The sequence below is a fragment of the Thunnus maccoyii genome, chromosome 4 (assembly GCF_910596095.1).
Source record: "Thunnus maccoyii chromosome 4, fThuMac1.1, whole genome shotgun sequence".
NCBI classification, from domain to species: Eukaryota; Metazoa; Chordata; class Actinopteri; order Scombriformes; family Scombridae; genus Thunnus; species Thunnus maccoyii.
Genome location: NC_056536.1, coordinates 10928073 through 10947396, shown reverse-complemented (window position 1 = coordinate 10947396; position 19324 = coordinate 10928073). Strand labels below are relative to the sequence as shown.

At 39.8% G+C, this 19324-nt stretch overlaps 1 protein-coding gene across 1 annotated transcript in view; it reads right to left on the bottom strand.

The window, feature by feature from the left end:
* Positions 1-235: 235 nt before the first annotated feature.
* The window catches only part of borcs6 (BLOC-1 related complex subunit 6), a 72658-nt gene continuing 53569 nt past the window's right edge, over positions 236-19324 (bottom strand). Inside the window, exon 8 of the transcript XR_006095786.1 lies at positions 236-532. The gene's annotated coding sequence lies outside the window, so the exon portion shown is untranslated. The remainder of the gene's footprint in view (positions 533-19324) is intronic.

Genomic DNA, 19324 nt, shown 5'->3' with positions numbered 1-19324 from the left:
TTTAATGTTCCCATTCAAATTTTGTGGTGCCAAAGCTACTCCAGTGTTGGCTGTGTTTATTTAATGGGACTGATCTTTTCATTCTCACAGTGTTTGGCCAAGGCACTGATGACAACACCAACTCTGTGTGCCCAGAATTAGATCTGAATCCATTCTGAAGCTGTCACACTTCGTTTACTTTTGTTTTGTCTGTAAGAAATTGGTATAAAAATCTAATAAATTATTTTTCATCTGAAGGTACCAATGAGATTATTTTACCTCAGCATGTCTCACCCTTCAAGAAAATTACCTGAATCTCAGACTGGAGCTTCTGTATTTTGATCTGTTTTTCTCTGTGGCGGCCTGCTGTGTTTGAGGTAAACAACATTCCAGTCCATTTTCAGCCCTGGGAGGAGGGCATGAACCATTAGCTTCCAGAAGCAAGCCCATTCCTCCACTGTCTGTCGGTCTGAGAGGAGAGAGCTGGCAGGCAGGCAGCCAGGCAGGATAGCTGGCTTCCTGGTTCATTGGCTGGATGGCTGGCTGTTACACTCTGCTGGACAGAGATGCAAAAAAGTGGGCATGGAAAAGCTTTGGAGGGTCAGAGAATAACAAATGATACAAAAAGCGTCCTTGTCATTTAAATGAAATTGTGAGTTTTGTTTTTGGTCAGTCTGAAATATACTGTTGTGTACAATAAAAATAAAGTGAGGTTTGCCTTCAGAAGGCAATGATTTGTGTGTTACGCGTTTGAACTCCACAAATCACTCAAAGATGCAAACATAGTCTAAAAGCTTTGCTTTACTTTTAAAACTCATTATCATTTGTATCAGAGAGATTGTATTAAACAGCAGGGACATTCTCTGTGTTTCATTTTTGTCATGCACAACTTGTCCTCAGCTGCATTAATACAGAGCCAGATCAACTGGTTTTTTTAATCAACTGATAGAGACAAGACAGAATTTATACAGGCAATGAGAGTGATTTTTAACGCCATGTACCACACATGTGAACACTAACTGCTGTCTAATCAAGGAAACATCAGACTCTGTGTGGCCTGTCTGATGTTGAGCCAGAATGAGTTCAAAAAGACTGACTGGTGCAAACTCTTGATCTTAATCCTGATTGAAATCTCGATCTTTACGCATATTTGTGTCCAGCATCAACATATTTAGGGAGAATCACTCAAAAACATCTAACAGTGTTGGAAAAAACAGGTATTGCCAACATTGTACAGTATGTAGCTCCTTGCAGTAAATCTTGCATTTATGGATACATTTTATGAATTGGTTTTTCTTACTCTTGATAGCTTGTGACATTATTCTCTGACATTTCAACTGCTGTATAGGGACAAATCTAACATAGAAGTGGAACAGCGACCAATATCCCCTTGCATACTACCACACGCAACAACCACACACTGCTGAACTCAGCCAGGTCTGGTGCAGGCTCCTCTATGGACCCAACAAGTTTTGGCTGTAGACATGCAGCATTTTCCTCCATAACATCTCCATGGTGAGATGTGTGGTGCACCAATCAGCCAGCTGGCACACAGACACGAGTTACTGAGCAACATCCACAGAGACTTTGGAGCGAAGATGGCCTCTGTGTAACACTACAAAGGCCAAAGAGTGGGTGCTTACACTGAGTGGCATGATGAGTGCCAGTGCGCATTCTGGCACCAACCAGGACTGTTTGTAATCAGAGAATTGTGGCTCACATTGTGACACCAGGCACTCTCGGCCGAGCAGTAAAGAGCAACAAAGCATTTGAATGCTGCCAAAAGTCCCAGGTGACATTTGCTGCTTCTACACCAGGCTGGAAAGGACCCTCCTTCATGTCTGCAGCTTGACTGTTTACTCGCCAACAAGTTGGTTCAAACAATTTGACACATTTCATCTTCACATTTTCATATCTGTCCAAATCATATCTGTCATAAAGAGCTCTATCACTCCTGCACTCTCTTTTCCTTCTGTATTTTTTAAAATAGAGACAGGATAGGTGGCCTTTAGCCTGTAATTACTCACTGATAGACAGCAGGGAACAGAAAGTACCTACTTGACACTGATAACTGGGAAGAGAAAGCTCTCAGTTACAGCTACAACTAAAAGATAAAGCTTTTATCTACATACAGCTCAAACTCCAAGTGCATAAATGCCTAGTTTCTGTGTGAAACTTGAGGAAAAGTTTATCTACTCTAATTACTATAACACACATTTTCTATGATACTTCCTGTATGTCTCCTGGTTCCTATGAAGAGGGAGTGTCTGTAGTCTGCAGTGTCTCCTGGCTCCATGGGGAGAGGAGTGTTGCTGAGCCATGAATTGGATAACTTACTGTAGACTAGACATGACAAAATAAGGAAAAAAAGATTTGCTGCTCAACATCAATAGCTAGTGATTTCACCTGGAGACTGAGCTGTATGAGTTGAAAGACAAGCCCAAAGAAAAATGTTTTCCAGCAGTCCCGCTGTAGATGCCTCAGGCGTTCATATTGATTTTTAGTCCAGCTTTGGATTTCAGCTGCTGACTGTCATAGCATCACTGCAACAGCAGATGCTGATACATTGTCAGGCAGTGTCGGGTATTCCTTATGCTCCTGAAGTAGTTGTGTTATTCATTCTTTCATGTACTTTGTGATAGTGTGACATTTGCAGGAAGGGGAAAGTTTGGACTGGAAATGGCTTTGCTAGATCACAAAATACAGCTAACTATAAATACAAAATACAACTGCTAATTATACTGAAAAGACATCTGAACCTTGCTTTAACTTGGCTTCACCCTCCATGTAGTATCTCTGTTGCTCCTGTAGCCCTGATGTGCACTTTCATTTTTGAGGAAGTGCATGTCAGCTGTGGTGGAGATACAGAGCCTCTCTATGTAGCTGCTATGATGCTAATGCAGATGCATAAAGCCGGCTTTAAAGCTTCTCTGACTTGCAAAACAATGACTTGGTCTCACTTCTGTACTGTTGTGGTAGCAAAGTTTAGATTTGGATATGAATGGAAACAGCTTGGAGGTGGAGCAGCTGTGATTTCAGGAAGTCATACTGTTGGTTCACAGAGCTGAACAGACAGACAACAGTTCAATATTTGCTGCATGCATCGCAGTACGTTAGGAATGAGTGTAGTCTTGATCTATTTTGCACAAGTGCTGCAGGACAAAACATATGCCCAGTTATTCTATTGAAATGACCAAATTTCTATGGCCACTGGCAGTGTAACAAATACAAAACCAACCTGGTGAACCTCAGTCAAGGTGACCTTTGGGTGCTTTAAACCAAATAAAAATCTGTTGTATTGTTCACAGATAAGTGGTTTCTGTCTGACAACAGAGATGGGCACAGTGACCAAAACTGCAAATAGCAATAGAGGCTGGGGAAACTGGCCAAACAGGCACTTTGGGGCTGAGCGCTGCTCAGGCTTCATGCTATGATTGTTTATTTCACCGTGAAGGGAATCACTTTGTGCTAAATTTTACAACCTGCTAAAAATAACACGACATGGTGGTTACCCTTAATGAAAAAGCTTAAAACTGATCTTTGTATTTTTCATTGTAAATTAGTTCAAAAGACAGACACAGTTACTGTAAACAGTCCCCTTCTTAAATTTGTCATTCACTCAGCATACGTCAATGTAAGAACCCTTGAACAAATTACATTAAAGTGCTGCTAGCAAGCAGCATCTGTCAGAAAGTTGTGCCCTGTCTGGTTTTCAATCTACTGTTGCTGAGCCTCTCCATGAAACACACAGATGGGACATCGAGTGCCCACGTCTTCAAGTGCTTGTTTCTTAAAAGCCGAGCCACATCTCAAAAATCTCACGGATCGGCTGCTGTTGAAACTGGTGTTTCTCTTTTTAGCTCATCTCTTCTCTTCCTCTGAAACAGCTCATTTCTGTGTTTGGTGTGAGTAAATTTAAATAGATTTCAGACACCTTATCTCATCCCAAAGTGTCTCAGATCTCAACAACAGAAGGGCATGTAGCAGACAATTAACAATTGTTCAGAAGAATCAAGATTTTCAAAATGATGCAAAATTACTGCTTTATACAGTCTGGAGGGGCAATCACACCTACAGACAACGTGTTTTCTTTGGTCAGAACCACAGTGGATCAGTTCACTTTATTGCATTTGTGTTTGGTTTGTTTAGGCCTAAATACACTATTACAAACCAGCAAGTGTTTTCCACCGTTTATCCAGTGGGATTTCTTCTCCCAGTGGTACACAGCATTTTGAAACAGCCTGTTTTCTTCCATTCATTGGGAGTACTGGGAGTAAAAAACCAATATATCCATGGTGAAAACCCAACAGAGCAGTGATGTGTGGAAACACTACAGTGTTCCCAACAGCAACTGATGTACCGTGGAGCATTTTACACCATTAGGGCAAATATTTGAACCATCACTTTGAAACTTCTCCGAGAGGTTCTTGAAGATGTTGCACACACAACTGCATTCACTTTGGTTTGTCCTAGTTTTTTTTTTTAATCAAGCCAAGCTTTCAGATATCAGATGATGTAAAACATACATTTCCTGATACCCACAGTCAAAGGTTTGGACACACCTTCCCATTCCCTTGAATGAGAAAGTGTGTCCAAACTTTTGACTGGTACTGTTTATTCTGGTGTGGTTTTGGATTTTGTTCTTACTCTTAATAAACATCACAGTTCTCTTTTGCTCCGCAGAAGTTACTAAATCTTTACAGTTAATCTCACAGTATTTAGCATTTTTACATATTTGATGACTGGATCTCTCCACTGAGTACTGTATAGTGTTGATAAAAGAGGTTCATTTCCACTGTAATGTAGACAACAGTGGGCACACAACAGTGGTGTTCTGTTGATGTTTTCTGACCAACGGAGGGCTTTAATGGTATTAGAGGTGGCCTGTTAATGGTCACATCGCATTAAAATAATGTGAAGGTATTGCTTGTGTGAATGACAGAAGCTACTGCCTTTAGTGAAACATTTTCCAAAGGTTCACACATTTTTTGGTAAATGTTCAAAATATCTTCATGAAAGAGCCCCCAGACTGACATTTTATTTTGATGGCATTGGATGTTTTTATTGAATACACTGATGAATATGTGTTTTCAGCCATTCTGGCAGCATGGCTCTATGAATGGCGACCACATTGGTCAAGAGACTGAAATAAACAGTTGTGTTAATATCATAACAGCTATCAGAAGGATTGCCATATGTAGTAGATATTCATGTCCCCCTGTGGATGCATCTGACTTTTCATCACTAACTAAAAAATGTCATTTGTCCAATTGCTTAATCGGACAATGCAAAACTATTTCCATTACCCTGAACTCTACTTCAAGTACTAATTAGCAAGTGTTAGCATGCTAACAGGGTCAGCCCTATGTTCCCTCAGCATCAGAGCTGGCCCTTTCATACGCACAAAACGTGTTGTTGGGGTCCCTCAAAGGACGGGGGTTAAGGTCAAGGTTAGGGTCAGTCAGACAGACAGTCAAGCAAACAAACAGACAGGGGTGAAAACATTATCATTGGCAGAGGTACTGACCATAGCGCTGAGGGAAGTTAGAGCTGAAATAGCTGAAGTTGAAATAAACCACTTCACATTCACTCCAAACATGCTCGGTGTTAATCCTTTTGCATTTTTACTCTGTGGGCCTGTCTGCATCTCCCTCTGTCTGTCACTTTCTCAATCTAATTTCTCAGCTTGAATTGCTGCACTGGCACGACTGTTAACTAGACGAAACAGTGCCAAAGTGGTTTACGAAATGTAAAATTTCTGCCAGTCGTTCTTTCTCTCCCTCTTTCGCCGTTTTTTCCTCTCTCTCCTGTTTACCCCCTGCCAGCTCTCCCTCCCCTCCTCCTCACCCCCTGCCGTCCCGTCTTGAAGACAGCGTTGCGTTGCGGCTCTGTGCTCCTAAAGAGCTGAAACTGTCGGCCGGGGAAGCGGTGAAATGGAAAAATTTAATCGCATTAAGAGAAAAACCTTCTCTTTTCATTTGTAAATTCCAGGGACACGCTTTTTTTTTCTCCACCCTCTTTTTTTTCCTTGTACACCTACCTCTCTCTCCCTGTCCCTACCCCGACACGGCTGCTGAGCTCAGAAAACATCCGCCTAGGCCTCAATACACACACACACACACGCACACACGCACACAGAGTACATGTAAGAACACACACACACTCAAGTCCTCACTTTACTTTAGCCGAGGATTTGACAAACCAGGATGGAGGCCTATTGGATGGTTGCACGCACACACACACACACACACACACACACACACACACACACACATACACACACACATACACACACACTAATTCCTTTCCTTTTTCCCCTTAAACGAGAAAGAGATCAAAGACCGTTTCACTGGCTCCTCCTCTATTCCCTCCCTCCATCTTGCTTTCCCTCCTCCAATTCTGTAAATGTACCTTAACGGTTTTTCCTCCCTCCTCTTCCTCCTTCCACCCTTCCTCTTTTTTTCACTTCTACATCTTTTCTTCTTCCTCTCTTTTTTTGCTATCTTGCTCTCATTTTCTTTTTTCCTTAATTTCTTTTCCCCCTTTCCTTCTTTTGCTTCCTTTCTTTCTTTTTGAAGAGCTGTGTTCCGGTTTCACGTCGTGTCCACATCCGCCTCCATTGTCATTCAGCTCCACAGCAGCCCTACCTCCATGACAGGGACAGGGACACACATACACTCTCTCTCTCACACACACACACACACACATAAAGGCACACAAGTTTGCGTAGCTATCCTTGTTAGGTCATTGCATTGACTTGCATTCATTGTGGACAGCCAAACCCTAACCCTAACCGTACCTTAAGAGGTAACAACAACGCATATGCACACGCACACGCACACGCACACGCACACACACACAGAAGTGCACACACTGCTTCCATGGGGACGAGCCACCTGAAGAGTGCTGAGGATTAACGGACCAGTTCAAACAGTGTCAAGAGCTTTTTCTCTTTAACTCTTCGGAAGAAACCCCCCCACCACACACATAATACACAGATTGCACCCTCAGAGTTTACTTACAAGATGAGATGTGACAAAAGAGAGATTTACTGTTACAGCATATATATCCAACAGTAAAATTTAACTCATCAGGGATTAAGAGTTTAAGATATTTGCCTTCGAGTTATCACCTTTCAATCTGCAATCAGTTTTTTTTTTGGTTTTTTTGCAATTATGGTTTGCAGATTTAATTCAAGTTGAATTAAAAAGTAAGCTTTTTGTCCTCCTCAAAACCAATCTTGAATTACTGAAGATTTTAATGGAAAACACACAATCATTTCATTGTGGCAGAAACCTTCAAGCAAAAATATATTCAGCGAGTGTCTCATTTGAAATAAAACCTGCTGCCATGGAACTGTAGTCAGTACAGTTTTTTGTATCGCATCTTGATTCTTGTTGGTTGAGATAAAAACACACAATCTGCAATTTCCACCCTCCAGTTTCTCTCTTTTCTAGGTTTTTTTTTTTTTTTTTTTGTACATCGGCTCTAAACTGTGCAGCTGGTGTCCCCGCTGAACTCGCTGGTATCTATTGTGTGTAAAAAGACCAGTTAGCTTCACATTCCTACTCGATACTGTCACACTAAAAAGCACAATAGAGGTGCTTTCACACTGCAAATCTTTTAGTTCAGAGCCGCAACGTCAGCCAAACTGTAATACCACTCACTCTGGTGTGTGTGTGTGTGTGTTTGTGTGTGTGTGTGTGTGTGTGTGTGTGTGTGTGTGTGTGTGTGTGTTTGTGTGTGTGTGTGTCCCTGCTCCTCCATTTGCTCTCTCTGTCCATCAGAGGGAGCTCTCATGCAACCAGATCACTCCATGTGATACACCTGAATGTCATCTCAGAAATGAAATCGTGTGTCTTTACAGTTCTGCAAAATGTATGCATGTAGCAGCCTAAAGGCTCAAGAGTGAGCTGACTTTAAAAACTTCATTTTCAGACCTAGAATCTGCAACAATTCTGGCTTCTTTAGTTAAAATGGCTTACTGGCATTCAAACTGTCTGTGATGGCTCTATGTAAACATGACAAGACCATTATGGACTTAGATGCATAATATTTGGCAGCTAATGCACATGAGGGACTTGCAGCACTGCTGGAAAACAGTGGCGAGATCAAAAATAATGATACAAAAGGAAGAAGAGTGTTTTCTGCTGTCTGACAGTTTGCAACAGTGATGGCTTCAAAACCACTGCAGTTCAACGACTGTTTATAGCTTAATTAATGACCATCATCAGTATGAGGGACCACCGCTACTCAGAAGTCTCATCAGCATTGCACATCAGTGATAAATTTTCATATCACTGCCATCATTTATGAAATGATACAGAGAATTTTCTGTTCCCTATTAACTGACAATCCAACAGTACCCAAGCATAGTTAAAAATAACAAGATGTTAGGTTGTGACTCTCATTTATTGCATATTTGCTCACATGCTGTATGTACACTATGTATGTTTGCTGGATATTTATACTGTAGGCAGTTGGCATGACTGAAAGCTGAAAGGGAGACTGATAATCTGATGATTATTTTTGGCTTTACAAGGGTTTTTTCATTCTTTTGTGCCACACTGCAAGCAGGAAATAAATAAATGAAAAGACATTTTATACACAGATCTGACATGAGAAGAATCTCCTCTACAACTTTAAATTTCCAATATTTCAGGAATAATTAAACTGATTAGATGATGATGATATAAGACACATTTATTTGTTATTTATTATATTATCTCTGACGACACATAATGCACATTAAATCTCTCTCTGTTCATTTAACTCTGTGCTGCTCAGGATGAACAGTGTGTCTGAAAAGGGCGTAAGACTGAAATCTGTGCAGGGAAAGTGGAGTGAACAGACTGACCCAATGCAGAGGTTCTCTTTTTAATCAAGTCAGTCAAAAGTTCAGTTTATGTCAATTTTACATACTGTAAGAACCAACATCCAGTAATGGCTGAACCAAGAACTGAGGTCTAATAGCTGCATTTTAGCCCTGCAATCACCTCCCACAACCACTACGCATGAAGTGCCTGCTAATCACTGAACACACTAACACTGCGGTTGTATTGAGCACTACAAAAGTAAGTTACTGAACTAAAAAAGAGCATTCACACTGAGCATAAATTACAGCATACTATTACAATGCTAATAGTAACTTTTAATAGTAATTTTTACTGTAAGTGAATGTGTCTCCATACTGCACTATTTCTGTAAATGCTGTGCTGTTTTGAGCCTCCAGAAACATCCACTGGGATTTCACCAACTTACTGGAGGCCCACACTTTGTCAAGAACATAGGGGAGGTTCATAAATTTCATAGGAGACTCATAAATACAATTTCATCCACTGCGTTTTCCCAGAGTGCAGTGCATGGAAATGCCATCGTCCATTGTTGTAAATTTAAAAAGAAAAGTGTCTCCAGATGAGACACAAACACGAGGCTGCACTGCTTCCTGTTTGAGTTGATATTTTCAACATTCTTTACATATTTTATGAACGTCTAATATGTACGTACAGTATGTTTCTGATATGTAGTACAGTGGTGATACATACTGTAGTCTGGACAAGGAGATTTACTTTATATCTACAGTAAAAATAGCTCCAGATACACATCAGTGCACATCATATGATGCAACAGTCTTTCATGTGTTGATGGCGCACAGGAGACTATTGTTCCCTGACTTTAGCCTGTAAGGCAGTGCTTCCTTCTAGGCAAGTTCCCCATAACACGACACCCAGCCAGAGGAGAGGTGCTGCCTTAAGGACAAACTCGAGGAACAAAGGTCTCTTCAGTTGCTTCACCTTCACTTCAATAACTTGCAAGCTTGCAGAGGGGGATGAGTGAGATCGGATAAGTGTTTAAAACATAGTTAGCTAATCGTGCACATGCACAACTACAAATATGAAGCAAACACACACACCGGAAAATTATTAAACTCTGTCAACAAGAAAAAAACTGTCTCACAGGAATGACACTGATGACAGTTACAAGCATCTCTAGCAGGATATGATGAGATGGATGCAACTAAAGTTAACATTATCGATGTTACGTCGGTGGCCACAGCACTGCAGGTGTGTGTTTATCAGTGGTGGAAGATGAGATCTTTTACTTAAGCACTTTGTGCTTTTATCCAAAGTGCTGTACAATGATCTTCCCATTCACACACATACACACACAGTCCTTTGGAAGGTGCTGGATTGGGTGCAGTTTCTAGCTCAGTGTCGAGGACACATCGACACGAGGACAAGAGGTGCAGGGATCGCTGAGCCAGTCAGCACTTAAGTAGTAATAGTGCCATATAAAAATATTCTGTTACAAGTCAAATTCATACATTTAGCATTTAAAATCTAATTATTATTGTAAGTAAGTAAACTGTAAGTAGAAAGTAAAAGGTATTTCGAATGGGTTATCAAATGTAGAAGTAATGATAATGAAGAAGAATTTCTCCTTTCAGTCATCCACTATTATGTATTATTGGATTATTACTGATGAATTGATGTGTATTATTAAGAGGTATTAACAGCAAAATGTGGTTAAATATCAAAGGTATAGCTGCTTTAGACTGTATGCATTTTAATGTCGCGGCTGATTGAGGTGGAATTCATTTTGATTTTTTAATACACTGTTGACCAATCAAATCTATAACAATGCATCATATTTTATAAGATCAACACATGTTTTGTGCATAAAATCTAAAATCTGTAAAGTTTCCAATAACTACAGCTGTCAAAAATGTAAGGGAGTAAAAAGTACAATATTTATTTCTGAATTGTAGTGGAGTAGAAAAGTAAAACATGAAACTAAATGTTCTGTATATTGAAGTGGTTTGGGGGATTGAAGGGGGAAACATGGACACGTTGCTTTGAGGCAACCTCACACTGACATGCTGGGGCCGAACAGATCCCTGAAATTGACGTGAAACTGTAACGGAGTCTGTGAGTCTTTATGTTACTACTTTTGATATCACCATCATCATCATCCCCTGCTGATCCATTTCCAGGTAGACATGGTCTCAGACCAAAGCAGATGACCTGAAGGTACTGAATACATATAATACGACTGGTGTACTAGTGTGTATGTGTGCCTCTGATTGTACATGTGTGTTTAACCTGAAAGTATTGTTGGTGACCTCTGTATAATCCGTGTACTCCATGTGCTCCGTCTGCTCCGCCTTGAAGAGGGCAGAAGACCTCCTCACGCCAACATAACACAGGTGTGTTCAAAATGCAGTACAAGGAAAAACACCTCTACCAGCAACACACCAGACCATTTATACACTATTTATACACAAGCAAACACACGGATACATGCATGCAAGTTCACACATAAAGATCACCTACAGTATAATAAATAATAACTCAAGTACGGAATGAGTGTTGAATGTTTTCATATGTGAAGGTCACCGCTGGTTTAATCGTCCCTTTCAAAAAAAAAGCATTTGTGAAACACATTTCACATATTTATTGAATGTGGAACGTGTTAAAAATCCACATATAGGCACATGTGGTCTTTTATTTCAATTTCACATTGAAATAATCACATTTTACTTGTAAATACCTGAATTTCACGTGTTTCTTTTGTAAGGACCTAACCTCCACCTGTTCCAGTGCAGCTGATCAGTGGCCAGAATATCACACAGTGGCTGTACTGAGCAGCTTCCAGGTGTGAATGTGTGAAGCTGTTTGAGTGTGTAGCATTCAGTTTGGTCATTTTACCTGGAAACAGAACTGCAAATAAACCAGATGCTCAAAGGTACACAAAGAGATACATGAAATATATCTGGACTGCAATACAAAACATACTGTACAAAAACACTGATGCGTGCAGAGGAAACACACTTGAAAACACACACAAGCACACAAATACAACACAAACACAGACATAAAGATATGCAGTATTCATGCAGTGTACAGCCACGTGGCATGTGGTGGATGCTTTTTATCATGAACTCCCTGCAGTGCTGTGATGCATTTAATTTTAGTGCAGAAGGCCTCAGCAGGAATAAAATAAGAGGTCATAAAATGATACATGAGCATTAGTCAGATGCGGATACTGTGAGGAATGCACCAAACTCCGAAAAAGTACACACAGATATGAATATTGAACAGCCGGCACGCATGAGGAACAAAGAAAGGATGCTCAATATAAAAGACTACATATGTAACATTTTAACTGTAGTAAACATTGCCACATTATATTGTTATTATAACCTAAAACAGACAGAGACAGTCACAACAAAGGTCTTAATTTTGAGAAACAAGACTGTAACGGCTACAAGGTAAAAATCTAAAGAAAACACAGCGGTGACAAGAAGGAAAAAAAGGGGGAATTTCTAGAAAAAAAGCACGAGAGCACAGGTGTGATTCTTTGACCATGTTATTAGCTATTGTGTGCAGAGACAGCTCTAATGGAAAAAATGACAAGGAACTTAACGGAGAGAGATTGAATGTGAAAGGTATGGAGACAAAATACAGCACTGGGGTGGAAATATAAGAGACAAAATGAAAAAAAGACAAAAACAATGAAGGTAAAGATGATGTAGTGAGGAGTAGAATATGGGCAGAAATGAGTGCTGTAGATTGAGAATATAAATATGTAATTTGTTGCACAGAAGCCAGACATGGTGAAGCTGCATATTTGTATTTTTCTATATTCACAAGTGTAAGTTTTGCCAGCCTCTGAGACAAATATAATGTATGAACAATATTTAAGTTTTACCCAACACAAATATAAAATAACACTGTAGAGTTATGCTGAGTGACAGTAGGCCATGAACATGATAAAAGTAAGTAACAAATTATCAGACACTTTCTCTGTATTGGTGATGGAATAGTGTGTTCTGGTAAAATAAATAAATAAATCACTGATGAATATATTAACAGAGTTTCCTCTTGGTTCATTGAGCAGCACAAAGAGCAGCTTCATTTACTGGAAACATGAAAGTGTTTCCCCAAATCTCACTCTAGAAATGTCTGGAAATACCTCAAGACAGTCTCTGGTTCACGAATTCTACTAAATATAAAATAGAAGAAGAAAACCTGTGGCTCTGTAATGTGGCCGGCGTTCGGTAGTCAATGTCAATGATAGAAAGCAGCAGGTTTAAATTTAACATAATAAGCAGGGTTTTCTCACTGTAATGGACACGTTTCTCTTCCAGTGCAAAAATCCGACTTTTTAACTCTGTTTGATGATGAGATCAAATCAGAGTCCCAGCAGGTTAAAATAACAGATTTCCTCTCCTTGTGTAATTGGCACAGCGTGGTGGCTGTCATGGGAGAGAAGCAGAAAAACGAACTGTGAGATAAAAATGAAGAGAAAAAAAAACATTAGATAAAAAAAGATAAAAAATTAGAAATGCTTCTAATTATTAATTAATCCCTTCTTGGCTGAAGGGCATAGTAATGAAATGAATTATGGATACATGTAATTAACATTTTCCTAATTGTGTTAACAATCAACTAAATGTGAACTTAATATTTTTTCTTTTACCTTTTTTTTCATAAACTTTTATTCAATTAACAGATTTTTTAAAAAGTTAACCTCTGAATGGATGTGTAACACAGTGGTTCCCAGCTTTTTTTGTCTTATGTACCCCTTGAGCTGTTTTGCCATGTCAATAGTACCCCCTCACTCCTGCGTGTTGATGTTTCACCTAAATTTGTTCTGTTACACTCATAGTAAACTGAACAACTGATTAAATTATTTGAAGGACTCCCCTTTAATACAAAGACATTAACACTTATTGTGAGTGAAAAAATAATATTGAGACTCGCTCATCATCATTCACCTGTGCTTTAATGAGACATTTGAGCTTGTTTGTCTTCCATAAGCTTTGATAGTTCTGGGGGCAGCGTGGCAACAGCTGTCACCAGGCTGTTCTCCACATTCAGTCTGTTCCTCTGCTTTGTTTTGATGTGAGTCACAGCTGAGAAGGTCACTTCACAGATATAAGTAATCCAAAAGGCAAAAGTTCATTCAATGCACGTTTTCCCAGCTCAGGATATTCCTTCTCTACATCACACCAAAACTTTGTCAATGACTTTTCAGCATGTGCCATCTTTAGCCCGCAGTCGGAGGATAAATCCATCAGATTTTCCTGCAGTCTTCCTCACCTGGGTTCCTCACCCAGTCCAGTTTTTCTGACTTTGCTTCAGTGTCATGGAAGTACTGGTTGAAATTACTGTTGAGTTTGGACAGATGTGCTTTCACCATTTTCACCACAGGACTTCTGTCAACATCAGTGGTGGTAAGATGGGTCTCAAGCAGCGAGAAACCGCTAACATCTCCATCATCACATTTCCTCTCCCATAATTTGACCTTCTTTATGAATCCATTCACTTTATCATACATGTTAATGACATGTGAGTCCTTGCCTTGAAGTGATAGGTTGACATCATTCAATTTGGTGAACACATCAGCAAGATATGCCAGATGCGCAACCCACTATGTGTCCTCAAACACTGCCGCGAGAGGGTGCAGATGCTCCTTCAGGAAAACAAACACCTCGGTCTCAGTAGCAGTTTGCAATGAGACAGCCAGTGGACGTCAGTATGAAGCAGTAGCTGCAGTCATGACAAAGAGTTTGAAACAGTCTGTGATTCATAGGCCTGGACTGAATGAAATTAATCACCTTAACTGCATCATCCCACTTAATTCCAGGCTCATTCTCTTCCTGGCGATGCAAGACAGTGCATCCACTTTATGTCGGGGTTTACCATCTTCACACGCCCAAGTAGCTCATTCACTCTCCCTGTCATTGCTGCCGCGCCATTGGTACAAATGTGACTGCAGGATTTCCACTCCAGTTTGTTGTCTTTGAAAAAGCTGTCTATAAAGTGAAAAAAATCCTCACCAGTTGTCTTTCCAGTAAGCTTCTTGCAAAACAAAATATGCTCGTTTATGTCCGACACATCTTTATAACACACAAAGGCCAGGAGCTGAGCCTCTCCGCTAACATCAGTCATTTCATCCAACTGCAAAGCAAACTGACCTGCTTATTTCATTTTATTTACCACTTGTCCAACAATATCAATGGACATATCATCGATCTGACGGGACACTGTGTTGTTTGATAATGGAACTGTCTTGAGTGCGTCGGCTGTTTTCTTGTCAATCAGTTTCAGCCAAGACTATGGCTGCAGGGAGAATGAGATCTTCAACGATAGAGTGAGGCTTTTTTGACTTAGCCACAGGTAGCGACACAGCATAAGACACCTCCAATGCTTTGCTTGACACACTTGTTGCTTTCTTCAGTGTAGCCTTGCTTGACTTGAATTCTGACAGTTTTCAATTGAAGAAGTCATCAGTTTTACCAAGACTCCCTGAGTGTTTGGTGCTCTGGTGGCGCTGTAAATGGGCTGGCTTCATTGAATTATTTGTCAGGATTTCACCGTACACCGTGGATGTACAAGTGAATCTGTACAAAATATGTTTTTCATTGAACTGCTGGTGTTTGGGCTTGGCCTCTTTTTTCCTTTTGTTACCGAGCTCCCCTAAATCTGAATCCAGAGTGCCAACAACTGGACGTTTGAGCCATTTATCCATGTTTGCTAGCTGCTGATAGTTGGTTTGCATGCGTGTGAACATGACCTCTTCACAGAGTAGTGTAACAGTTGACTCCTGCCGGGGAGGGATGTAGTTGCAGCACACACATACCATTGTAGAAATAGGCTTATAAAGTAACTATATGTTCTCTCATCATTTTGGAAATAAATTGTAAATCCCCAATCTTCCCACGTATCCCCTGCAAGCTGCTCAAGTGCCCCTAGGGGTACGCATACCCCCGGTTGGGAACCACTGGTGTAACATACAGGGAGACACATACAGGCTTCCTAATATAATGATGTCTTTATTTGCGGAGCTGCGGAGGCGGTGGGCTCAGGATCAGCCTCTGCCCAGACAGACGAGTAAACACAGACCGGAGGCTTAGTCTGAACAGATTAGTCACCTATCACATTTACCATTCACTACTACCAGTGTAGTGAGGGATTACATACAGTTTGAGGGATAACAGCTACTGAAATAAAAAGGTAACTGTTAATTAAAGACCAGAAATCAGATTACAGACACTATTAAGAAAATGAAATAACTAACTGGAGATTTAAAATAAGATTTATAGGACTTGGACTTCACGTGTCCTCTTCTTCTTTTTAACTTTTGGGATCCAAGTTTTAAAAGCATCATGATATTTTAGTGTAATTGTTCTACGCAACAATAGATTTTGAATGACCTTTCTTGTATATTAAAATTTTCTTGAGGCCAACTTCCATTTCTAACTGAGTGGACAATAACGTTGATTCTCTGCTTAAACATGATGGCAAATACAGAAATAAGATTATAAGCTATAAATCACCTTATTGTACAAATAAGAGCTGAAGTATATGAAATGCATTCTGCCAGCATCAACAGCATTTTTCCCCTTTATTTCGTGCGCATGTGCTTTGTGATCTTCTTAGAAACACAGTGATATTAGCAGGACACTGTGCATTCTGTGACCTTTGACCTCCTTAGTATTAGTGGCTTATAATGTTGGTGATCTGGGAGCTTATTCAGCTGCTCCTGGGAACACACTGTGCATAAGAACATCAGTTCAATGCTTAAAATTAACTGAGGTGGCAGTCTGATGGATGAATGTGAATTTACAGAGTGGAGAAAGTCGTTTTCCTCTTTGAAAACCTCAACAGTCTGGTTGAAGTTGTTAAATGTGGAAGTTGAAGGTGGCAGGTATCTCTAATGTTTTCTGACAGATTTCAGAGGGAATGGGAAAAGTAATCAATATCACTGAAGCTGTGATATAAATAGCTGTTACTGGAGATGACTTATTTATATGGGACTCATCATTACTTTGACATGTTTTATCCCTCTGTCTCGGTGTTTTATCACAAGGCAAATTAACTAAATTTAAACAAACATCTAAATCAAATGATTGTGTGACATGTATATATAATAAATATAACAATGAGTGGGGCCAGTTTACTTCATGAGTACTTTTATTTAAGGAAGATTTTGAATGCAATACTTTTATTTGTTAAGGAGTGTTTTTAAATTTTGGTTTCGCTACTTTTTGAGTAAAAGCAGGTCCAGTCAGAGAGGCAACGCAACATAAGGCTGCTGTTTCAAAATTAAAGAATACAGCTCTTATTCTTTATGAATGATTCTCTGTCAAAGTAGAACATGTGTAGAAACAAGCTGTCCACTGTTCTGAAACAACATCAAAGCAACAGTCGCACTTATCTTGGCCAACAATTTTGTTGTTTTTGCCATTTTACTATAGATAAACAAAGCTTAAACAGAGGGGGCAAAAAGTACAACTGGGGGGCTATAAGCCCCCTCAAGACTCCTCGTGGTACCGGGCAGAGTAAAAGGTCTCAGTACTTCTTCCAAAGGTTCACCTGATGTGACGTCACAAACCTTTTGTCTCAGCTGTGATTGGATGTTGTTTAGTGCTTGTTGACACTTCACCATCCTGTTAGAATCACAATCTCTTTATTTTCTAGGTAATTTTTATATAGCAGGTATTTATACTGAGCATCCTATCCTTAGCCATCCTATTATACCGTTATACTATTAATCCATCCTAACTATTTAGGAGCAGTGAGCAGCCACAGTCTGACACCCGAATAGAGGGGACAACGAGACATTTTGTCTTTCAGGTGTTGTGGTAATAAAGTGGTGACGTCTAAGCCAGGTATTACGGTCACAGTAATAATGTCTCAGCCTACTCTAACATGTTGGATCTTTAAAACCAACCATAATAGGACAGTTAGTATTATGACTGCCAGTTTAGACTAGTTTAAATAATTTGACCAATAATAATTTTTCGACCAGCGCGAGCAGCACACTGACAGTTTGATATTTTCCCGACCTGAAATGTGTTTTGTCCGTCTGTGTGGTATTATGGTGCCCTGCGCTCTTTGCACGGTGAACTGCCGGGAGGAGACGCGCAAATAAGCATGATGCGTTGATGCTTTTGTGGAAAATGTCTCAGAACTGCGTCTGTTTCTGCAGCAAAGTCACTCCGCTGCCACTTGATGATTTTATCATTTTACCTAGAAAATTAAATACTTGCTGTGAATGTGCTGCAATAATGGATTAATGCTTCAAATAGAAATGTTATTTTAATTAAACACTCTCCAACCAAAGTCGGCAAAGAAAATCACGTTTAATGTGGTTAAAGTATCTGTATTGATCTGTAAATGAATGTGAGTGATTCTTACAGTATCTGCTGTCAATAGCTGTTTATACTGTATGAGAAGCTTCTCCTTCAGTTCATTAAATCTCTGCAGCAACTGGCGGCAGCAGGACTGATATGTGCGTCAGAGCGCAGTGCCATTACGCACGGCCGTTCACTGTGTTTACCTTCATTAAATCAGCTGAAAACGACACCAGGCTGCTACAGTATAACCACACACACCTCTACACACATCAGACTGGTCGGTAATAACTCGATATCCTTCCTTTTTATGAATGACACGTTGCGTTAGCAGCTCATCAGCCTCTTTTCCAACTTTCTTTTCAGCAAATGTAGCGTCTCGTGTTTTATTCTTGAAACACATTGAAGTGTAAATGTTGTTGTGTAACATTAATTCAACTATATGACCATGTACGAGGCTACATTTGCGTTATGGCTGAAATAGCGACAGTCTGATCATGACTTTTACGCCATCCAAAACTGGATGTCCCCCACTTCAAAACTTATTCTGGCGCCGCTGCAGCAGGTGCTGCAACTATCCGCTGTAACTATTGATTGGTCTCTTATCATACTTACTATTGTTTTGATATGTCATATTGTAAATTTCTAATGGTGCAATCGGTTAGGGTTACTTGTTGAATGGGATGTTAAAATATATCAAACTGTATTTCAAATTGTAAAACAAACAAACAAAAACAAAACAAAACAAAACACAAAAACCAAAAAACTAATGAAAGAAAACCAATTAGTGTATTGGTATTTATCACATAATATTCAATCTATTAAATTAATTTCACTTTGAATTGGCCAAAAACTCCATTTCCACTTATCCTTCATTATGGGACAGACTTAAATGCACTTCTTGAGTATAATATTTAAATCTGCTGCATCAAGTTTAAAGTTTAAGAGCTCTGAACGTGGGAATCATTGAGAGAATATTGAGTGGTAAAATAATTATATTATCTTATGAATTTACATGATCAGCAATTTTCTCTCCCCTTATTTGCAGCAACAGTGTTGCTTTTTGCTGTGATAATGTATTTATATTCTTCATAGCTCTCCATTATAATGACCTGTCCTTCCTGACTGAAGTACGACACGCGATCTGTCAATGTTGTGTGGAAGAAGAGTGAAATGACGCACCAAACGCCCCTTTTATGG